This window comes from Balaenoptera physalus, assembly GCF_965194825.1.
Source record: "Balaenoptera physalus genome assembly, contig: HAP1_SCAFFOLD_1454, whole genome shotgun sequence".
Lineage (NCBI taxonomy): Eukaryota > Metazoa > Chordata > Mammalia > Artiodactyla > Balaenopteridae > Balaenoptera > Balaenoptera physalus.
In genome coordinates, this window is record NW_028125342.1 from 138,696 (window position 1) to 161,273 (window position 22,578).

The 22,578-nt window shown below is 44.6% G+C and overlaps 1 long non-coding RNA gene across 10 annotated transcripts in view; it reads right to left on the bottom strand.

Annotated features, from left to right (window-relative positions):
- The window catches only part of LOC309653911, a 136,171-nt gene that overhangs the window by 86,844 nt on the left and 26,749 nt on the right, over positions 1-22,578 (bottom strand). For 2 of the 10 annotated variants that reach the window (XR_014259612.1, XR_014259613.1), the window contains exons 1-2: positions 13,180-13,306; positions 486-583 (exon numbers count right to left, since the gene is read on the bottom strand). This is a non-coding gene — a long non-coding RNA (uncharacterized lncRNA). Of the gene's footprint in view, positions 1-485; positions 584-7,329; positions 7,527-9,091; positions 9,198-13,179; positions 13,307-20,027; positions 20,047-21,787; positions 21,934-22,578 lie in introns of those variants that run through there. The other 8 variants (XR_014259608.1, XR_014259609.1, XR_014259610.1 and 5 more) reach the window with 8 other exon arrangements.

The following is a 22,578-nucleotide window of genomic DNA, read 5'->3' on the forward strand; positions in this document are numbered from 1 at the left end:
CCAGTTGAAGTGTCCTCACTTCCGTCATTTATACCAGGATTTAAGACCTTGTGGTCCGAGATCCTGTCCAGAGAGCAAGCAGGCTAAGACTCTGTCTTTGTTTCTATATTTCATCAGAAAGGGCTCTACCCCCTCTCCTAGTTCATGGTGTGAAGTGTTCTTAGCCTCTCGGGAAAGTGGGGAGAATTCAAAGGACTCTCTATGAGAATGCTAGGCTTTGTAAAACATTTCAGTTTTTTAAAAAGAAGACTCATTTTGTATTGGACTTAACAACAGTCCTATGAGATACAAAGAGAGCCAAGGATCAGTGACATGAAATGATCACCAGTAAGAATTACAACAGTCACCGCTTACCTCGTAGCATAGGGCACACTGTCCATGATCCTTAAGAAGAGTTAGTAGAAATGCCTTGCCCATCTTGCCCCTGAACCCCTTGAAAGGTACACGACTGCTGTGTTGGTGTTTAGGGGGAGCATCTCACTTACCCGGGACTGACTTCAACCTTGATTCCTCTGTAGTGATGGAGACTTCCCCGCTGATGAAAAATTCCCTGGGATTGCAACCTCCAAGCCAGACAGCTTTCCTATGGAATGACAGAGAACTTCAGAGAACTTGTCAAGATGAAACACCAGTCAGTCTGCGGGAGAAAGGGAAGAAGAGAACGATGGAAATCGTTTCTGGGAAACTATTTTTACATTATGTTTTGTTTGTTCCTGGTAAATAAACTGAAATCTTCTTAACATTCAAACAAAATCTAAACCACTAAATTCAACAACACAGGAGTATAACTTTTGAAAAAAATTTCTTTGGCTGCGCAGCATGTGGGATCTTAGCTCCCCAACCAGGGATTGAACCCACGCCTGCTGCATTGGAAGCGCAGAGTCTTCACCACTGGACCACCAGGGAAGTCCCAGGAATAGAACTTTTAAAGGAGAAGGTATAAACCCCTGGGTTATATGAACTGGAGATTTTTAGTAAGAAGTCAATAGATCTTTTGTTAGGCACATTTTATGTTAGGCTGTCTCCCTGCACAGGACGCAGGCGCCTTGAAAATGGAAATCACATCCCTCTATAGTACGTCCCTCTTCTTTCTGCTTTGCAGTTTGCTGCTCCACTTGTTCAACCCCACCTAGTAATAACCTATACTTCCCTTGTTCCTGTTTTCCCATCTGGAAAACAGACAAAAGGCAACCAAACAACGCAAAGGTCTCAACAAATAAGGGATACCCAAAACCAGAGATGGCCAGAACTTCTGTATCCCTCATGAAACCTAGCCCGGTGTTCAATACTTAGGTATCATTAATACATGCGTGTTGACTGAAACAGTTGAAACGCAATTCTTCCACTTCCCAGTTTAGTTTTAGTCCTCATACAAAACCTGATCATCAAATTCCTTAATGCTAGGAATCACAGTGAAAAATAATTTCTCAACTGACTTCTGTCAGATGAGTGAGAACTAAGGTTAATTCAGTGTATCTGAAGCATAGAAAGTGAGGGCAAACGTGGCACAAGATGGGGCTAGAGAAGCAGAGAGGATTCTAGAGCACGCAGAGTCTTAAAGGCCACCAGTGTGTTTTCTAGTCTCAAAACAATGTTTGTGAGCGATGTTTATGAGCAATGTTCCAACTTGCTTTGAAGCTTTCTTGTGTGAAGAATGGATTGGAGGGAAACAAGATATATGGACACTAGTTAGGACCTAATCGCAACAGACAGGCAAGTTCAGTATTAGGATGTTGAGGGAGAGCTGACAGATTCCAAAGAAATTCAGGAGATAAACTGAAGCGGGCTTCATGGGGTATGAGATGGAGGAAAGGAAGGTCTTAGGGAATTAAAGGGTTTACTGCACACATGAGCAGAGTCTCAAAATTAATCATTTGAACGTACAGAGGTGGATCTCCCAAATGACACCGGTTAGGAAGCAACGGTACGCCCTGTAGAATTCCTAGAGACAGCACAAATCAACTGTTTCGATGGAAAATTCGGCGGGACCCTTGATTTCCATGGGAATATAGAGAAAAGAGACACTGATCTGGCTTGCAGGTATTTAGGAAGTTGTTAGCCTGACATCACATACTAGTCTCATGTAAGTAGGCCGTCTGAAGTATGAAGCTTAGGGGAAAAACCTTGAAGAAAACTTAAAAGCTTAAGCCACACCTCTATACTACACCACCTTTCACAGTTTCTTCTCAGATAAGCAGCATCCCCATCAGTGAAGAAACTCACATCCCATAATAGGAACAACAGGCCTAAAAATTAAATGTGTGTCTTTGGAGGTCCCATCTATGCGATATCTTCCTGGTACCAGAAAAGTCCCCAGGAAGATCGATCTTTGCACCCCTGAAAGCTTACCACCAAGGAAAATGACTAGGTCCATAGATTTCCTCCCTCAAACCAGCCTACCTCACACATAAATCACTAGCAACTCAGCCCTTAACTCACATTATCACAGTCACAAGAGTGGTTAGGGAGAAAAGCACTAACCAGGGGAACTAACACAGAGGCAATCCAGGCCAAGCTGGGCTGGTGGCAGATATCTGCTCCTTACGCTCGGGTGCATAATGCGACTCACCACAATGCCTTTTTCACAGACCCTTTTTAAAGTTTCTCCACAAAATCCAACAGCTCAAGTTAGCTCATGACGCTTCAAGGTAAACAATCGTCAAGAGAAAAACATGCAATATGTCTTACAATGTTGGATTCCTTACAAATAGGACAAGGAAATAACCATGTAGACAAAACCAGAGCATTTGAAAACATCTGCGTTCTACAAACATACCAGTGAATGCTATAAATAAGGTAATATGACATAAAACAAAATGAAAACTAGATGTGAGACTGTTCTCTTCAGTGTACAGACTTCATGGCAGTTGCTGCACGATCTAGCTACTTATATCTACAACTCTCTGTTCTGTTAATACAAAATGAGGCCCAAGTGTGTCAACTTGTTTCCCACAGAAACCAAAAAACCTACATGCATCTCTTTTCTCCGGTGCCCTTTCACCTTACCTGCTCCCAGTTCTCCACCAATGTCCTCCTCTTTCTCTAATTATTCTCCTCTTCATTGTGCTTGGCCTTGCACCCAAGCATGCAAGACAGAGAGTCCTAGAGGTCCGAGATTCTAGAGGGGCTGTTTGCAAGGGGGAGGAGATTACGGTAACTGCCACACTGTATATACTTCTGTGCAAAGAAAGAGGGACAGTGTTCAGAATGTCTCTCACATATAAAAAGAGCTGGATGGCAGGATACCTGTGTGGCCCAAGGAACTAGAGCTAGCAAATCATGGGCAAAACAACTGCAACCAAAGGCTGGAAGAGGAAAGGTCTGCAACCAGCTCTGTCTCCTAGCTCTCTGGTATTTGCTGCCAATGGGCAGAGTCTATTTAGTGAAGCATCAAGCACTGAAAAGAAGACTCCTGCTGCTGGAAGTTGACAGAAAGGAACATCCAATGCAAGATCAAGGCTTGTCCTAGAAGCAATGCCCATAATGGAAGAAAAAAAAAAAAAAAAAAGAAAGCGGAAGAGAAATGTTAAGTCGCAAGTCCAACCTGGCCCCCAGCCTAGCCCAGCCCAAGGAAGGTAGGAGTCAAGGAGAAGAAACTAAAAGAGAAGAGCCTTGGACCACAACATTCTCCACAGGGTACACTCAACAAACTTCACCCTGCTCTTTAACCAAGTTACAACTGTAATAGTTCAAACTACATGGCTCTTTCCTTCCTAAGGATACTAGTTAAATAAGATCTATATAGCTCTAAGTATATGATACATAAAATAGAATACTCTGTAGAATATAAGTAACTGTTAGTTAATTATATTAATGAACGTCTGTAAGAAATGTTGCAATGATTTCCCTAATGGAAGAGCCTGGGGGAGGTAAATCTGTCTTCTAGGATTTCCTCCCCAGAGCTCAGAAATTGAGGGGTTGTTTTAGCTCTCCTACGCTCTCTTCACCCAAGCCCGCCCTCCTGTTGGGGATCGGACCTCCCTATTGGCTAGCTCATACCTTTCAACTGCCTGCTTTGTGACATCACTCTCCTACCAAACCTACTACCACTTGGTAGAGGTCTTGGGGTTTCCGTGGAGCCGTTTGGACCAGTAACCAGTGACCTTTGTACTGGACACGTGCGCCGTTCAGCTGCAGCCACTCAGACATCCTCTAGTGTTGTCTCCTCATCCCTTGTACCTGCAGTTGATGTCTCCTCTTCTCTGACCATGTCAGGTAAGAAAAGAAACTTTGGAAAGTTTTGCGTTCGATTTCTTGTGCCCCTAAATTGAGGAGGAGATTCAAACTAGCGTGGAATAATGAGGGAAAGTATTGAACTACAAGTCTGGAGACCTAATTTCAGTTTTGACTTTGACGTTTACTGTCTGTGTGACTTTGGACAAATCACTGACTGCCTCACAAAGCCTGCTGCTTTCCTTATCTGTTACGTTAGGATACCACATTGGGTTGATCACTCTGATCCCCTTCTTTTCCAATATTGAGCCTTAAAGGGTACCCATGTAGAAAATGAAATCAGAGACTTCTCAAAAGAGTGTTTCAACAGAAACATAGAAAAGCCAGGTGACACAGAAAACTAGCGATATATACCAAGATGTTTCATCTCCAATGGTCTCCCTCCACTAGTATTTCGACTAGTTGAAAAGAGAGAATAGGGAGAGAGGATGGAGAGTACTGGGCTATATAGGGAGGCACAGAGTCAAACGTAAGCAAGTTTAGGATTGTTTTCATTAGCACAGGCCAACAGGAACCAAGAGATGGGAAAAAAATATAAGAATGAAGAGGGAAAGCATAGAGGAGCTCTCAAGAAAGAGGCAGTTTGCCATGGAATGTTGATGGGAGCCAAAGATTTTAAATTAAAGCAGAAACAGCACAGAGGGAAATCTGCTCAGAGCAGGGCAAAACAAAGCTGATGGTAGCAAATCCTTACATTAACAGACTAAGAAGGAAAGTAAGGCCAGAACAGGGGATCACCAGGAAGGGCAGCCTATCAGAAAAGTCATACTCCGTTTTCTTTCTTTTATTGCCTCTCTGAATACAGCTGGCACTTGACAGTTTGGAATAGAAACATTTTAGAAGTATGTTTTAGAAATGATGCTTCCTAGAAACCAGAAACCAAAGTGGTTATCTAGGGGGCTGCTTTTCAGTGTTCTATTCTTTCTAATTTTTAAACTAGGTAGACATTTGACCAATTAAACATTTTAAATGATATCTTCTACATTGAATCAGAAGGACTATTTCCTTTGTGTGATATGTAGCTTCTAAGGCAAGGTTGCTTTTCAATTTTTACAGTTATTTCCTTCCTAACACAGACAGCACATTGATCAACAGCCATCGTTCGCTTGTAGATCTTAGCTACCGGAGAAGAAAAAGAAAAAGTCAAGCCCCACATCTCTAATTCCCCATTTAGGGAATTCCCTGGCGGTCCAGCGCTTAGGACTCGGTGCTTTCACGGCCAGGGCCACGCGGCGCGGCAAAAGAAAAAAAGAAAACACAAACATCCACGTTTATCTAAAACAATGTTGTGGAGTCCTTTGGATTTTCTTACATTTGAAAATCTTTTTTAATTGGATTCTAGGGATGATGGTTTTTTGAGGTCTTGGGATGTCATCTTCTTGGATGTGGAAGATGATTCTAAGTTCTAGGATAAATACAAAAACCTTCTTGATACTTTTTAAGCTTCCTTTCTGCTTATTATATGAGTTATATTCATGGAAAGATATATTTCTCCTAGGCTTAATACCTGTTACTTGCTGGGTAAAAATATGAATGAGCACAATAATGAAACTCTTTTACACTTACTATTTTGCTGTCTGCTTTGTACCGGTTTTCATTGAAATACTTGTCTATATATGTTGTGGCTACCTATACATTCACATTTGTTGCATTCTGTTGCTTGTTATGCATTTTTTACTGATTTATCGTCTCTGTCTGTATGCATTGGCTAGGAATTCATTCACCTCTATCACCTCCATCGTGTTTTTTGGTTAATAGTATTCACTAAAATAGAGTGGGCAAAATTCACTTTCATAATATTGCATGTATGGTACAGAATGTCATTTGTTAGTAAATTCATTAGGCTTTGATACTTGCCCACATACCCCAGTTTTCATTAATATCTATGGATTTCTTTTTCGTTACGTAACATGTTTTTCATGATTTTTCTTTGTCTTTCTAGAACTTATTGTATCTTCCTCCATATAAATCATACGCAATAGATCAGCTTATTCATCTATTAATTATTACTGCTATTATTATTGGTGGTGGTGTTATAACCACTTTATAGATGAGTAGTCTGAAGTAATCAGATAACTTTTCTCTTTCCAAAAGCACTTAAGAAATCCACTTTCGGGTAATCATTTTGAGGTAGGATGAGAAACCAGGCTTGAAGAGGGCAAACATGACTCTTTCAGTTCACCAGTTGGACTGAGCTATACGTCAACTCTAGGTAATAGCGTGGGAACTGCACAAGCAAAGGGAGACACTGAAGATGACAATGGTAATGGCCGTACTGTTTTCTAATGGACAAAAAAAATGCTTATATTATAAGTTCTATTTCTCCTGCTTTCTGGCACTATCATGCTCAGAGTGGAGTCCTGGCAAGGAAGTCAGGATACTTAGGTTCTGAAACCTGGTAATGACACTAACATAATGAGAGAACCTGAACAAGTCAACCCGACCTCTCTGAGCCTCAGTTTCCTTACTCGTGAAATGAGACTGAAAAAAGAGAAAGTTCTCTAAGGGCCTCCTAGTTCTAAAATGCTTCCAGTCTAGGAAATAGCATAGAAGTCAATACGAGTGCAGGCTGAAGGGAAAGACAGGGCAGGGAGAAGGTTGCTTCCAGCCTAGAGAACAATGTCTGAACCATACCACTTGGCTCTTCTGCCCATCTGTGCCCAAGATGGGAGCACAGGCAGTTAATACAGAACAGTGGAAAACTGCTCAGTCCTTACAGCCATCATTAACTGTCTGATTTTGGGTTTCTCAGGAAGGGTCGATGGTAGAGGTGTCCTGAGAGCAAGAACCTTAAGATAATGCTGTTCCTCAAACGTAGTGAGAATTTCTCAACCTCCCTGAGTTTTTCATGACCCTCTTGTTCTTACAGAAAATTTCCAAAATCCATCTCTACTTGGAACTCTAAATTCTCTGCAGCATTCTCTTCCTGTGGTGAGCAATGCAACTTCCCTAACACGAAGTGTCTGCAACTTCTCCAGAGTCTCTGCCCCTGCCGTCAGTTCGGCATCGGCTACCGGTACCTCTTTCCAGACACTCATGGGTAGTGCCTACCTTTACCAACATTCCAGCACGACTATGTTATCTGGAGTTACTGACCACAGCCAGATCTCCACTTCAGCTCCTTCCTATCCAGGTGTTCTTGAGTGGGACATCACAGGAAGCACTGAAAAGAATTCCTCTTCACTCGGAGACTTTACTCTGGCACTCACTGACCGGCACCCAGCTGCTTCCTCCATGTTTATGGCAGCCCAGTATGATAAAACTTCAGACGCCAATAACATGGTCCCTCTATATCCATCACTTTCTGCCAGGCTTGCTCAGGGAGCACCATCTCAGATTCCAAATCAGGGGCATAGCCGCCTGTCACTTCCCTACCAGGAAGGAAGCCAGGTATATTACTATAACCAAGGCACACTGGGGTCTTCACTGTATGGAGAACTTGGCTCCTGCCCGCAATCCTATGGCTCCGCGTCATACACAGGAAGTAGGGCCTCTGCGCAACCAGAAATGGGAATGGGACTGAAGGAGATTCAGCCCACAAATATCCGACCACCAGCTTCCACCTCTGCAATCTGCCACCCTGTGTCTGCTCAACGCATCACAGAAACAAGTTTTCAAGGTGAGTATACAAACGGCAGAGAAAGTTGAAGAATGAGGTCGGCATTCACAAATGGGGTCAAATCGACAGCTGGGAAGGGGTGTAGAGACAGGTAGAATTTAGATCCTGAGCCTTTAGTAACCACTACCTTCGCTCAGTGCCCTCTGTTTTTAGACTCTATATAAGAACACCTAGGGCTTCCCTGGTGGCGCCGTGGTTAAGAATCCGCCTGCCAATGCAATGCGGGGGACACGGGTTCGAGCCCTGGTCTGGGAAGATCCCACATGCCGTGGAGCAACTAAGCCCATGTGCCACAACGACTGAGCCTGCATTCTAGAGCCCGTGAGCCGCAACTACCGAAGCCCACGCGCCTAGAGCGCATGCTCCGCAACAAGAGAAGCCCGCACACCGCAACCAAGAGTAGACCCCGCTAGCCGCAACTAGAGAAAGCCCGTGCACAGCAATGAAGACCCTGTGCAGCCAAAAAAATAAATACGTAGAATAAATAAGTTCAAACAATCAATCAATAAATAAACGTAAATTAAAAAAAACAAAAAAACAAAAAGAACACCTAATGCAGGTGGGAAGGTGGCAGGGACACTGTAAAGGTCATCTATGCTACATGTACAAGAACCCCGAGAGCACACCAATAGGTACCACATTTTTCACTGCTGTAGCCGAGCATTCCCCCTGTACTACCACACTGTAGCACTCCCTTCCCTCGTCTACTGCTACAGTCTCTTTGGAAGGTGTCTCAGAACTCTTGTTATGAGAGTGCCAGTTGAAGTGTCCTCACTTCCGTCATTTATACCAGGATTTAAGACCTTGTGGTCCGAGATCCTGTCCAGAGAGCAAGCAGGCTAAGACTCTGTCTTTGTTTCTGTATTTCATCAGAAAGGGCTCTACCCCCTCTCCTAGTTCATGGTGTGAAGTGTTCTTAGCCTCTCGGGAAAGTGGGGAGAACTGAAAGGACTCTATATGAGAATGCTAGGCTTTGTAAAACATTTCAGTTGTTTAAAAAGAAGACTCATTTTGTATTGGACTTACAACAGTCCTATGAGATACAAAGAGAGCCAAGGATCAGTGACATGAAATGATCACCAGTTAAGCATTACAACAGTCACCGCTTACCTCGTAGCACAGGGCACTGTCCATGATCCTTAAGAAGAGTTAGTAGAAATGCCTTGCCCATCTTGCCCCTGAACCCCTTGAAAGGTACATGACTGCTGTGTTGGTGTTTAGGGGGAGCATCTCATTTACCAGGGACTGACTTCTCCCTTGATCCCTTTGTAGTGATGGAGACTTCCCTGGTGATGAAAAATTCCCTGGGATTGCAACCTCCAAGCCAGACGTTTTGTGTGACACAAACTCAAGAACTCCCCAAGTCCTGCAGTAGCAGAAACAGTCACATACTTGAGAGTAACCCACCATCTGAACTTGGGGACATTTCAGTGACAGCTCCAGTCCAGAGTGCCAGGCGTCTCCTGGCCCTGCCTCCAGCTCCAAGCCAGGGACAAACAGAGAGTAAGAACGTGGAGGATATCAAAACCAAGCTGTCAAAGCCTCTGGAGGCCTACCAGATCCCAATAGAAAACCAAGATCCTCCACTACTCCCTTTAGGAATCCCTGATATTCCCCAGCCGCTGGCCTGCACCGATCCCCTCAGCCAAGAGGAGCAGCCTGGTTCTGAAAATGCTGATCTGGGAGAGAACAGCCTGAGTCGTCAGGACCTAGGGACACTTGAAAATGGGACTGAACCTAGCAGTGGTCTTGCAGACATTACTACACTGGCGGAGGATATTCACCTTCCCCAGCTCTTTAATTCTTGGAAAGATCTTGATCGATCCCAAGGTCCCAACGTGATCAAAGCTGAAGACACCAGAGCCATTAAGGTGAATCAGGTGCAGGAAAAGCCAAGTGTCGTAAAGGTTCCCTCTGATCAACCCAGGAAGAACAAACAGAAAGCCTCTGAGCCTATCGGTGGTGCTCCCAAGGCCAAAATCCAGCCAAAGGATCCAGAGTGCCTGTTAGGGGGAGAAGCGGTTATATGCACTGCTGCAGTCAGTGACAGGGCTCCTGCGAACACGGCCAAGCACTCTCAAGGCAAACCTCAGAAAGCTGCATCCGGAAAGATCAGCAAAACTGAGAGCCATGGGCAGGAAAAGACCAAAAGGACCAGAGGAAGAAACAAGGCTGAAGAGAACAAGCAGTCAGGGAACAAAGTCAAGGCAGAAGACAAGCCAGCAATCCCCAACACGAAGCGAAAGGAACACCAAACTGAGCTTCGCCAAGAGAGCTTTCAAAAGCCTCGAACCTCCCTTGGCGTGCGCATGCTGGAGTCTGTGAAGGTTCTTCATGCGCTGGGGAAGAAGAATGAGACGAAAACTGGGCTCTCTTCCTGTCGGCTCTTGGGAAATTCAAGCAACCCCAAAGACCCCCAGCCACCCCCAGCGATCCAGCCACGGCGGCATACCCCACGTGAGGGTAAGAGGCCTGAGAAAACGCAAGTCCAAGCCCAGAAACCAGACAGCAGTGCTGAAACAGAGTGTCCATCTCCATCCCAGTGTGAGCGGCCTCCTCCTGGGAAGGTCAAGTTGATACCTCTGCCTTTTTCTGCCTGGGACAAGCCTCAAGCTCGACCCGCTCCTCGGAGGCCACAGTCTCTGGCCTCACATCGGCCTGCTGTGGCTTACCGTGCCCAGCCTGGTTCTACTGACTCAGCTCAACCTGCTGCAGTCAATTCATCCCAGCCAGCTCCTGCCTCTTTGCCAGGTCCCGCCAAACCAGCTCAGCCAACTGTGGCCAACCCAACCCAACCGGCTTGGACCAACCATACCCAGCCTCGTGTCCCTCAGCCTGCTGCTCCTAGGCCTGCACCCTACAAAACTTCATCTGGCGCTTCTCTCCAGCGCGAGCCTGTTCCCCCTGCTGTGACTAAGCGCCAGTCCCCACCCAAGCTCCAAACCCAACTTCTACTCCAAGACTTCAGCAAGCAACGAGTTCCATGGAGGGAACCCAACGTGCCTGAGCCAGTCATGTCAAAGCCCATCGAACAAGAGCAGAGGCCAGAGCGAGAGGCCATGAAGAGGCGGGCTCAACAACAACGGGAGAATGCTGCCAGATACACCTCTTCGGGGAAGCTGCAATTTTTCACCCAGAGGGACAAAGAAATGGAAATTGCTGACTACTACGGATACGTCAGGTGACAGCTGCTAGGATTCTTGCTGCCACCTTGGCTACCAGCGGTTCTTCCATACATAGGTAAGATAGGTATAGAACCGAATAAGTAAATGGAATAGAATTAATAGATGAGTAATAAACCTTTCGAATTTTGAGATGCTGCTAACTGGGGCGTGAGAAAGGAAGGCCTGAAAGTTGGATGGGAGAATGAAGGAAAGGGGTAAAAACTGAGGAAAGAGGAAGGAACTTGGCCCAGGGCTAGGAAGGCCAAAAGAGACGTATGGATTTAGGAAAGGAAGCAGGAGTGAGGATGAAATGGCAGAAGTAAAAAGCAGGGTCAGGGGTCTGGGTTGAAAGAACACAATTGGAGTAGAGTTGAAGGTGACAGGAGATGAGTCTAGGTTTACTAGGAGAAATAGAAACAAAGTCTCTCGGGGAGGTTGGCCTTAAGTCTCACAACCACCAGATAGGTATTTCAGAAAACAAGAGGTTCACGACACATCTCTGAAAGGTTTGAGTTGCCTTATTCAGGTGTGATTATAGTGGGGGAATAGGCAAATCTACCAGAGAAGTGGCTAGGGCTCAGAGTCCTCCTAGGGGCAGCTGACGACAGGGGCAGAGCCAAGGGAACTGCTGCATCAGGAGGCCCACGAACAAATCAGGGGCATAGCCGCCTGTCACTTCCCTACCAGGAAGGAAGCCAGGTATATTACTATAACCAAGGCACACTGGGGTCTTCACTGTATGGAGAACTTGGCTCCTGCCCGCAATCCTATGGCTCCGCGTCATACACAGGAAGTAGGGCCTCTGCGCAACCAGAAATGGGAATGGGACTGAAGGAGATTCAGCCCACAAATATCCGACCACCAGCTTCCACCTCTGCAATCTGCCACCCTGTGTCTGCTCAACGCATCACAGAAACAAGTTTTCAAGGTGAGTATACAAACGGCAGAGCAAGTTGAAGAATGAGGTCGGCATTCACAAACGGGGTCAAATCGACAGCTGGGAAGGGGTGTAGAGACAGGTAGAATTTAGATCCTGAGCCTTTAATAACCACTACCTTCTCTCAGTGCTCTCTGTTTTTAGACTCTATGTAAGAACAGCTAGGGCTTCCCTGGTGGCGCCTGCCAATGCAGGGGACACGGCTTCGAGCCCCGGTCTGCGAAGATCCCACATGCCGTGCTGCAACTAAGCGCATGTGCCACAACGACTGAGCCTGCATTCCAGAGCCCGTGAGCCGCAACTACCGAAGCCCACGCGCCTACAGCCCATGCTCCGCAACAAGAGAGGCCACCGCGATGAGAAGCCCGCACACCGCAACCAAGAGTAGACCCCGCTAGCCGCAACTAGAGAAAGCCCGTGCACAGCAATGAGGACCCAGTGCAGCCAAAAAAATAAATACGTAGAATAAATAAGTTCAATCAATCAATCAATAAACGTAAATTAAAAACAAACAAACAAACAAAAAAACAGAACACCTAATGCAGGTGGGAAGGTGGGAGGGACACTGTAAAGGTCATCTATGCTACATGTACAAGAACCCCGAGAGCACACCAATAGGTACCACATTTTTCACTGCTGTAGCCGAGCATTCCCCCTGTACTACCACACTGTAGCACTCCCTTCCCTCGTCTACTGCTACAGTCTCTTTGGAAGGTGTTTCAGCACTCTTGTTATGAGAGTGCCAGTTGAAGTGTCCTCACTTCCGTCATTTATACCAGGATTTAAGACCTTGTGGTCCGAGATCCTGTCCAGAGAGCAAGCAGGCTAAGACTCTGTCTTTGTTTCTATATTTCATCAGAAAGGGCTCTACCCCCTCTCCTAGTTCATGGTGTGAAGTGTTCTTAGCCTCTCGGGAAAGTGGGGAGAATTCAAAGGACTCTCTATGAGAATGCTAGGCTTTGTAAAACATTTCAGTTTTTTAAAAAGAAGACTCATTTTGTATTGGACTTAACAACAGTCCTATGAGATACAAAGAGAGCCAAGGATCAGTGACATGAAATGATCACCAGTAAGAATTACAACAGTCACCGCTTACCTCGTAGCATAGGGCACACTGTCCATGATCCTTAAGAAGAGTTAGTAGAAATGCCTTGCCCACTTGCCCCTGAACCCCTTGAAAGGTACACGACTGCTGTGTTGGTGTTTAGGGGGAGCATCTCACTTACCCGGGACTGACTTCTCCCTTGATTCCTCTGTAGTGATGGAGACTTCCCCGCTGATGAAAAATTCCCTGGGATTGCAACCTCCAAGCCAGACCGCTTTCCTATGGAATGACAGAGAACTTCAGAGAACTTGTCAAGATGAAACACCAGTCAGTCTGCGGGAGAAAGGGAAGAAGAGAACGATGGAAATCGTTTCTGGGAAACTATTTTTACATTATGTTTTGTTTGTTCCTGGTAAATAAACTGAAATCTTCTTAACATTCAAACAAAATCTAAACCACTAAATTCAACAACACAGGAGTATAACTTTTGAAAAAAATTTCTTTGGCTGCGCAGCATGTGGGATCTTAGCTCCCCAACCAGGGATTGAACCCACGCCTGCTGCATTGGAAGCGCAGAGTCTTCACCACTGGACCACCAGGGAAGTCCCAGGAATAGAACTTTTAAAGGAGAAGGTATAAACCCCTGGGTTATATGAACTGGAGATTTTTAGTAAGAAGTCAATAGATCTTTTGTTAGGCACATTTTATGTTAGGCTGTCTCCCTGCACAGGACGCAGGCGCCTTGAAAATGGAAATCACATCCCTCTATAGTACGTCCCTCTTCTTTCTGCTTTGCAGTTTGCTGCTCCACTTGTTCAACCCCACCTAGTAATAACCTATACTTCCCTTGTTCCTGTTTTCCCATCTGGAAAACAGACAAAAGGCAACCAAACAACGCAAAGGTCTCAACAAATAAGGGATACCCAAAACCAGAGATGGCCAGAACTTCTGTATCCCTCATGAAACCTAGCCCGGTGTTCAATACTTAGGTATCATTAATACATGCGTGTTGACTGAAACAGTTGAAACGCAATTCTTCCACTTCCCAGTTTAGTTTTAGTCCTCATACAAAACCTGATCATCAAATTCCTTAATGCTAGGAATCACAGTGAAAAATAATTTCTCAACTGACTTCTGTCAGATGAGTGAGAACTAAGGTTAATTCAGTGTATCTGAAGCATAGAAAGTGAGGGCAAACGTGGCACAAGATGGGGCTAGAGAAGCAGAGAGGATTCTAGAGCACGCAGAGTCTTAAAGGCCACCAGTGTGTTTTCTAGTCTCAAAACAATGTTTGTGAGCGATGTTTATGAGCAATGTTCCAACTTGCTTTGAAGCTTTCTTGTGTGAAGAATGGATTGGAGGGAAACAAGATATATGGACACTAGTTAGGACCTAATCGCAACAGACAGGCAAGTTCAGTATTAGGATGTTGAGGGAGAGCTGACAGATTCCAAAGAAATTCAGGAGATAAACTGAAGCGGGCTTCATGGGGTATGAGATGGAGGAAAGGAAGGTCTTAGGGAATTAAAGGGTTTACTGCACACATGAGCAGAGTCTCAAAATTAATCATTTGAACGTACAGAGGGGGATCGATCTCCCAAATGACACCGGTTAGGAAGCAACGGTACGCCCTGTAGAATTCCTAGAGACAGCACAAATCAACTGTTTCGATGGAAAATTCGGCGGGACCCTTGATTTCCATGGGAATATAGAGAAAAGAGACACTGATCTGGCTTGCAGGTATTTAGGAAGTTGTTAGCCTGACATCACATACTAGTCTCATGTAAGTAGGCCGTCTGAAGTATGAAGCTTAGGGGAAAAACCTTGAAGAAAACTTAAAAGCTTAAGCCACACCTCTATACTACACCACCTTTCACAGTTTCTTCTCAGATAAGCAGCATCCCCATCAGTGAAGAAACTCACATCCCATAATAGGAACAACAGGCCTAAAAATTAAATGTGTGTCTTTGGAGGTCCCATCTATGCGATATCTTCCTGGTACCAGAAAAGTCCCCAGGAAGATCGATCTTTGCACCCCTGAAAGCTTACCACCAAGGAAAATGACTAGGTCCATAGATTTCCTCCCTCAAACCAGCCTACCTCACACATAAATCACTAGCAACTCAGCCCTTAACTCACATTATCACAGTCACAAGAGTGGTTAGGGAGAAAAGCACTAACCAGGGGAACTAACACAGAGGCAATCCAGGCCAAGCTGGGCTGGTGGCAGATATCTGCTCCTTACGCTCGGGTGCATAATGCGACTCACCACAATGCCTTTTTCACAGACCCTTTTTAAAGTTTCTCCACAAAATCCAACAGCTCAAGTTAGCTCATGACGCTTCAAGGTAAACAATCGTCAAGAGAAAAACATGCAATATGTCTTACAATGTTGGATTCCTTACAAATAGGACAAGGAAATAACCATGTAGACAAAACCAGAGCATTTGAAAACATCTGCGTTCTACAAACATACCAGTGAATGCTATAAATAAGGTAATATGACATAAAACAAAATGAAAACTAGATGTGAGACTGTTCTCTTCAGTGTACAGACTTCATGGCAGTTGCTGCACGATCTAGCTACTTATATCTAAAACTCTCTGTTCTGTTAATACAAAATGAGGCCCAAGTGTGTCAACTTGTTTCCCACAGAAACCAAAAAACCTACATGCATCTCTTTTCTCCGGTGCCCTTTCACCTTACCTGCTCCCAGTTCTCCACCAATGTCCTCCTCTTTCTCTAATTATTCTCCTCTTCATTGTGCTTGGCCTTGCACCCAAGCATGCAAGACAGAGAGTCCTAGAGGTCCGAGATTCTAGAGGGGCTGTTTGCAAGGGGGAGGAGATTACGGTAACTGCCACACTGTATATACTTCTGTGCAAAGAAAGAGGGACAGTGTTCAGAATGTCTCTCACATATAAAAAGAGCTGGATGGCAGGATACCTGTGTGGCCCAAGGAACTAGAGCTAGCAAATCATGGGCAAAACAACTGCAACCAAAGGCTGGAAGAGGAAAGGTCTGCAACCAGCTCTGTCTCCTAGCTCTCTGGTATTTGCTGCCAATGGGCAGAGTCTATTTCGTGAAGCATCAAGCACTGAAAAGAAGACTCCTGCTGCTGGAAGTTGACAGGAAGGAACATCCAATGCAAGACCAAGGCTTGTCCTAGAAGCAATGCCCATAATGGAAGAAAAAAAAAAAAAAAAAAGAAAGCGGAAGAGAAATGTTAAGTCGCAAGTCCAACCTGGCCCCCAGCCTAGCCCAGCCCAAGGAAGGTAGGAGTCAAGGAGAAGAAACTAAAAGAGAAGAGCCTTGGACCACAACATTCTCCACAGGGTACACTCAACAAACTTCACCCTGCTCTTTAACCAAGTTACAACTGTAATAGTTCAAACTACATGGCTCTTTCCTTCCTAAGGATACTAGTTAAATAAGATCTATATAGCTCTAAGTATATGATACATAAAATAGAATACTCTGTAGAATATAAGTAACTGTTAGTTAATTATATTAATGAACGTCTGTAAGAAATGTTGCAATGATTTCCCTAATGGAAGAGCCTGGGGGAGGTAAATCTGTCTTCTAGGATTTCCTCCGCAGAGCTCAGAAATTGAGGGGTTGTTTTAGCTCTCCTACGCTCTCTTCACCCAAGCCCGCCCTCCTGTTGGGGATCGGACCTCCCTATTGGCTAGCTCATACCTTTCAACTGCCTGCTTTGTGACATCACTCTCCTACCAAACCTACTACCACTTGGTAGAGGTCTTGGGGTTTCCGTGGAGCCGTTTGGACCAGTAACCAGTGACCTTTGTACTGGACACGTGCGCCGTTCAGCTGCAGCCACTCAGACATCCTCTAGTGTTGTCTCCTCATCCCTTGTACCTGCAGTTGATGTCTCCTCTTCTCTGACCATGTCAGGTAAGAAAAGAAACTTTGGAAAGTTTTGCGTTCGATTTCTTGTGCCCCTAAATTGAGGAGGAGATTCAAAATAGCGTGGAATAATGAGGGAAAGTATTGAACTACAAGTCTGGAGACCTAATTTCAGTTTTGACTTTGACGTTTACTGTCTGTGTGACTTTGGACAAATCACTGACTGCCTCACAAAGCCTGCTGCTTTCCTTATCTGTTACGTTAGGATACCACATTGGGTTGATCACTCTGATCCCCTTCTTTTCCAATATTGAGCCTTAAAGGGTACCCATGTAGAAAATGAAATCAGAGACTTCTCAAAAGAGTGTTTCAACAGAAACATAGAAAAGCCAGGTGACACAGAAAACTAGCGATATATACCAAGATGTTTCATCTCCAATGGTCTCCCTCCACTAGTATTTCGACTAGTTGAAAAGAGAGAATAGGGAGAGAGGATGGAGAGTACTGGGCTATATAGGGAGGCACAGAGTCAAACGTAAGCAAGTTTAGGATTGTTTTCATTAGCACAGGCCAACAGGAACCAAGAGATGGGAAAAAAATATAAGAATGAAGAGGGAAAGCATAGAGGAGCTCTCAAGAAAGAGGCAGTTTGCCATGGAATGTTGATGGGAGCCAAAGATTTTAAATTAAAGCAGAAACAGCACAGAGGGAAATCTGCTCAGAGCAGGGCAAAACAAAGCTGATGGTAGCAAATCCTTACATTAACAGACTAAGAAGGAAAGTAAGGCCAGAACAGGGGATCACCAGGAAGGGCAGCCTATCAGAAAAGTCATACTCCGTTTTCTTTCTTTTATTGCCTCTCTGAATACAGCTGGCACTTGACAGTTTGGAATAGAAACATTTTAGAAGTATGTTTTAGAAATGATGCTTCCTAGAAACCAGAAACCAAAGTGGTTATCTAGGGGGCTGCTTTTCAGTGTTCTATTCTTTCTAATTTTTAAACTAGGTAGACATTTGACCAATTAAACATTTTAAATGATATCTTCTACATTGAATCAGAAGGACTATTTCCTTTGTGTGATATGTAGCTTCTAAGGCAAGGTTGCTTTTCAATTTTTACAGTTATTTCCTTCCTAACACAGAGAGCACATTGATCAACAGCCATCGTTCGCTTGTAGATCTTAGCTACCGGAGAAGAAAAAGAAAAAGTCAAGCCCCACATCTCTAATTCCCCATTTAGGGAATTCCCTGGCGGTCCAGCGCTTAGGACTCGGTGCTTTCACGGCCAGGGCCACGCGGCGCGGCAAAAGAAAAAAAGAAAACACAAACATCCACGTTTATCTAAAACAATGTTGTGGAGTCCTTTGGATTTTCTTACATTTGAAAATCTTTTTTAATTGGATTCTAGGGATGATGGTTTTTTGAGGTCTTGGGATGTCATCTTCTTGGATGTGGAAGATGATTCTAAGTTCTAGGATAAATACAAAAACCTTCTTGATACTTTTTAAGCTTCCTTTCTGCTTATTATATGAGTTATATTCATGGACAGATATATTTCTCCTAGGCTTAATACCTGTTACTTGCTGGGTAAAAATATGAATGAGCACAATAATGAAACTCTTTTACACTTACTATTTTGCTGTCTGCTTTGTACCGGTTTTCATTGAAATACTTGTCTATATATGTTGTGGCTACCTATACATTCACATTTGTTGCATTCTGTTGCTTGTTGTGCATTTTTTACTGATTTATCGTCTCTGTCTGTATGCATTGGCTAGGAATTCATTCACCTCTATCACCTCCATCGTGTTTTTTGGTTAATAGTATTCACTAAAATAGAGTGGGCAAAATTCACTTTCATAATATTGCATGTATGGTACAGAATGTCATTTGTTAGTAAATTCATTAGGCTTTGATACTTGCCCACATACCCCAGTTTTCATTAATATCTATGGATTTCTTTTTCGTTACGTAACATGTTTTTCATGATTTTTCTTTGTCTTTCTAGAACTTATTGTATCTTCCTCCATATAAATCATACGCAATAGATCAGCTTATTCATCTATTAATTATTACTGCTATTATTATTGGTGGTGGTGTTATAACCACTTTATAGATGAGTAATCTGAAGTAATCAGATAACTTTTCTCTTTCCAAAAGCACTTAAGAAATCCACTTTCGGGTAATCATTTTGAGGTAGGATGAGAAACCAGGCTTGAAGAGGGCAAAAATGACTCTTTCAGTTCACCAGTTGGACTGAGCTATACGTCAACTCTAGGTAATAGCGTGGGAACTGCACAAGCAAAGGGAGACACTGAAGATGACAATGGTAATGGCCGTACTGTTTTCTAATGGACAAAAAAAATGCTTATATTATAAGTTCTATTTCTCCTGCTTTCTGGCACTATCATGCTCAGAGTGGAGTCCTGGCAAGGAAGTCAGGATACTTAGGTTCTGAAACCTGGTAATGACACTAACATAATGAGAGAACTTGAACAAGTCAACCCGACCTCTCTGAGCCTCAGTTTCCTTACTCGTGAAATGAGACTGAAAAAAGAGAAAGTTCTCTAAGGGCCTCCTAGTTCTAAAATGCTTCCAGTCTAGGAAATAGCATAGAAGTCAATACGAGTGCAGGCTGAAGGGAAAGACAGGGCAGGGAGAAGGTTGCTTCCAGCCTAGAGAACAATGTCTGAACCATACCACTTGGCTCTTCTGCCCATCTGTGCCCAAGATGGGAGCACAGGCAGTTAATACAGAAGAGTGGAAAACTGCTCAGTCCTTACAGCCATCATTAACTGTCTGATTTTGGGTTTCTCAGGAAGGGTCGATAGTAGAGGTGTCCTGAGAGCAAGAACCTTAAGATAATGCTGTTCCTCAAACGTAGTGAGAATTTCTCAACCTCCCTGAGTTTTTCATGACCCTCTTGTTCTTACAGAAAATTTCCAAAATCCATCTCTACTTGGAACTCTAAATTCTCTGCAGCATTCTCTTCCTGTGGTGAGCAATGCAACTTCCCTAACACGAAGTGTCTGCAACTTCTCCAGAGTCTCTGCCCCTGCCGTCAGTTCGGCATCGGCTACCGGTACCTCTTTCCAGACACTCATGGGTAGTGCCTACCTTTACCAACATTCCAGCACGACTATGTTATCTGGAGTTACTGACCACAGCCAGATCTCCACTTCAGCTCCTTCCTATCCAGGTGTTCTTGAGTGGGACATCACAGGAAGCACTGAAAAGAATTCCTCTTCACTCGGAGACTTTACTCTGGCACTCACTGACCGGCACCCAGCTGCTTCCTCCATGTTTATGGCAGCCCAGTATGATAAAACTTCAGACGCCAATAACATGGTCCCTCTATATCCATCACTTTCTGCCAGGCTTGCTCAGGGAGCACCATCTCAGATTCCAAATCAGGGGCATAGCCGCCTGTCACTTCCCTACCAGGAAGGAAGCCAGGTATATTACTATAACCAAGGCACACTGGGGTCTTCACTGTATGGAGAACTTGGCTCCTGCCCGCAATCCTATGGCTCCACGTCATACACAGGAAGTAGGGCCTCTGCGCAACCAGAAATGGGAATGGGACTGAAGGAGATTCAGCCCACAAATATCCGACCACCAGCTTCCACCTCTGCAATCTGCCACCCTGTGTCTGCTCAACGCATCACAGAAACAAGTTTTCAAGGTGAGTATACAAACGGCAGAGAAAGTTGAAGAATGAGGTCGGCATTCACAAACGGGGTCAAATCGACAGCTGGGAAGGGGTGTAGAGACAGGTAGAATTTAGATCCTGAGCCTTTAATAACCACTACCTTCTCTCAGTGCTCTCTGTTTTTAGACTCTATGTAAGAACAGCTAGGGCTTCCCTGGTGGCGCCTGCCAATGCAGGGGACACGGCTTCGAGCCCCGGTCTGCGAAGATCCCACATGCCGTGCAGCAACTAAGCGCATGTGCCACAACGACTGAGCCTGCATTCCAGAGCCCGTGAGCCGCAACTACCGAAGCCCACGCGCCTACAGCCCATGCTCCGCAACAAGAGAGGCCACCGCGATGAGAAGCCCGCACACCGCAACCAAGAGTAGACCCCGCTAGCCGCAACTAGAGAAAGCCCGTGCACACCAATGAGGACCCAGTGCAGCCAAAAAAATAAATACGTAGAATAAATAAGTTCAATCAATCAATCAATCAATAAACGTAAATTAAAAAAAAAAAAACAAACAAAAAAACAGAACACCTAATGCAGGTGGGAAGGTGGGAGGGACACTGTAAAGGTCATCTATGCTACATGTACAAGAACCCCGAGAGCACACCAATAGGTACCACATTTTTCACTGCTGTAGCCGAGCATTCCCCCTGTACTACCACACTGTAGCACTCCCTTCCCTCGTCTACTGCTACAGTCTCTTTGGAAGGTGTTTCAGAACTCTTGTTATGAGAGTGCCAGTTGAACTGTCCTCACTTCCGTCATTTATACCAGGATTTAAGACCTTGTGGTCCGAGATCCTGTCCAGAGAGCAAGCAGGCTAAGACTCTGTCTTTGTTTCTATATTTCATCAGAAAGGGCTCTACCCCCTCTCCTAGTTCATGGTGTGAAGTGTTCTTAGCCTCTCGGGAAAGTGGGGAGAATTCAAAGGACTCTCTATGAGAATGCTAGGCTTTGTAAAACATTTCAGTTTTTTAAAAAGAAGACTCATTTTGTATTGGACTTACAACAGTCCTATGAGATACAAAGAGAGCCAAGGATCAGTGACATGAAATGATCACCAGTAAGAATTACAACAGTCACCGCTTACCTCGTAGCATAGGGCACTGTCCATGATCCTTAAGAAGAGTTAGTAGAAATGCCTTGCCCATCTTGCCCCTGAACCCCTTGAAAGGTACACGACTGCTGTGTTGGTGTTTAGGGGGAGCATCTCACTTACCCGGGACTGACTTCAACCTTGATTCCTCTGTAGTGATGGAGACTTCCCCGCTGATGAAAAATTCCCTGGGATTGCAACCTCCAAGCCAGACCGCTTTCCTATGGAATGACAGAGAAGTTCAGAGAACTTGTCAAGATGAAACACCAGTCAGTCTGCGGGAGAAAGGGAAGAAGAGAACGATGGAAATCGTTTCTGGGAAACTATTTTTACATTATGTTTTGTTTGTTCCTGGTAAATAAACTGAAATCTTCTTAACATTCAAACAAAATCTAAACCACTAAATTCAACAACACAGGAGTATAACTTTTGAAAAAAATTTCTTTGGCTGCGCAGCATGTGGGATCTTAGCTCCCCAACCAGGGATTGAACCCACGCCTGCTGCATTGGAAGCGCAGAGTCTTCACCACTGGACCACCAGGGAAGTCCCAGGAATAGAACTTTTAAAGGAGAAGGTATAAACCCCTGGGTTATATGAACTGGAGATTTTTAGTAAGAAGTCAATAGATCTTTTGTTAGGCACATTTTATGTTAGGCTGTCTCCCTGCACAGGACGCAGGCGCCTTGAAAATGGAAATCACATCCCTCTATAGTACGTCCCTCTTCTTTCTGCTTTGCAGTTTGCTGCTCCACTTGTTCAACCCCACCTAGTAATAACCTATACTTCCCTTGTTCCTGTTTTCCCATCTGGAAAACAGACAAAAGGCAACCAAACAACGCAAAGGTCTCAACAAATAAGGGATACCCAAAACCAGAGATGGCCAGAACTTCTGTATCCCTCATGAAACCTAGCC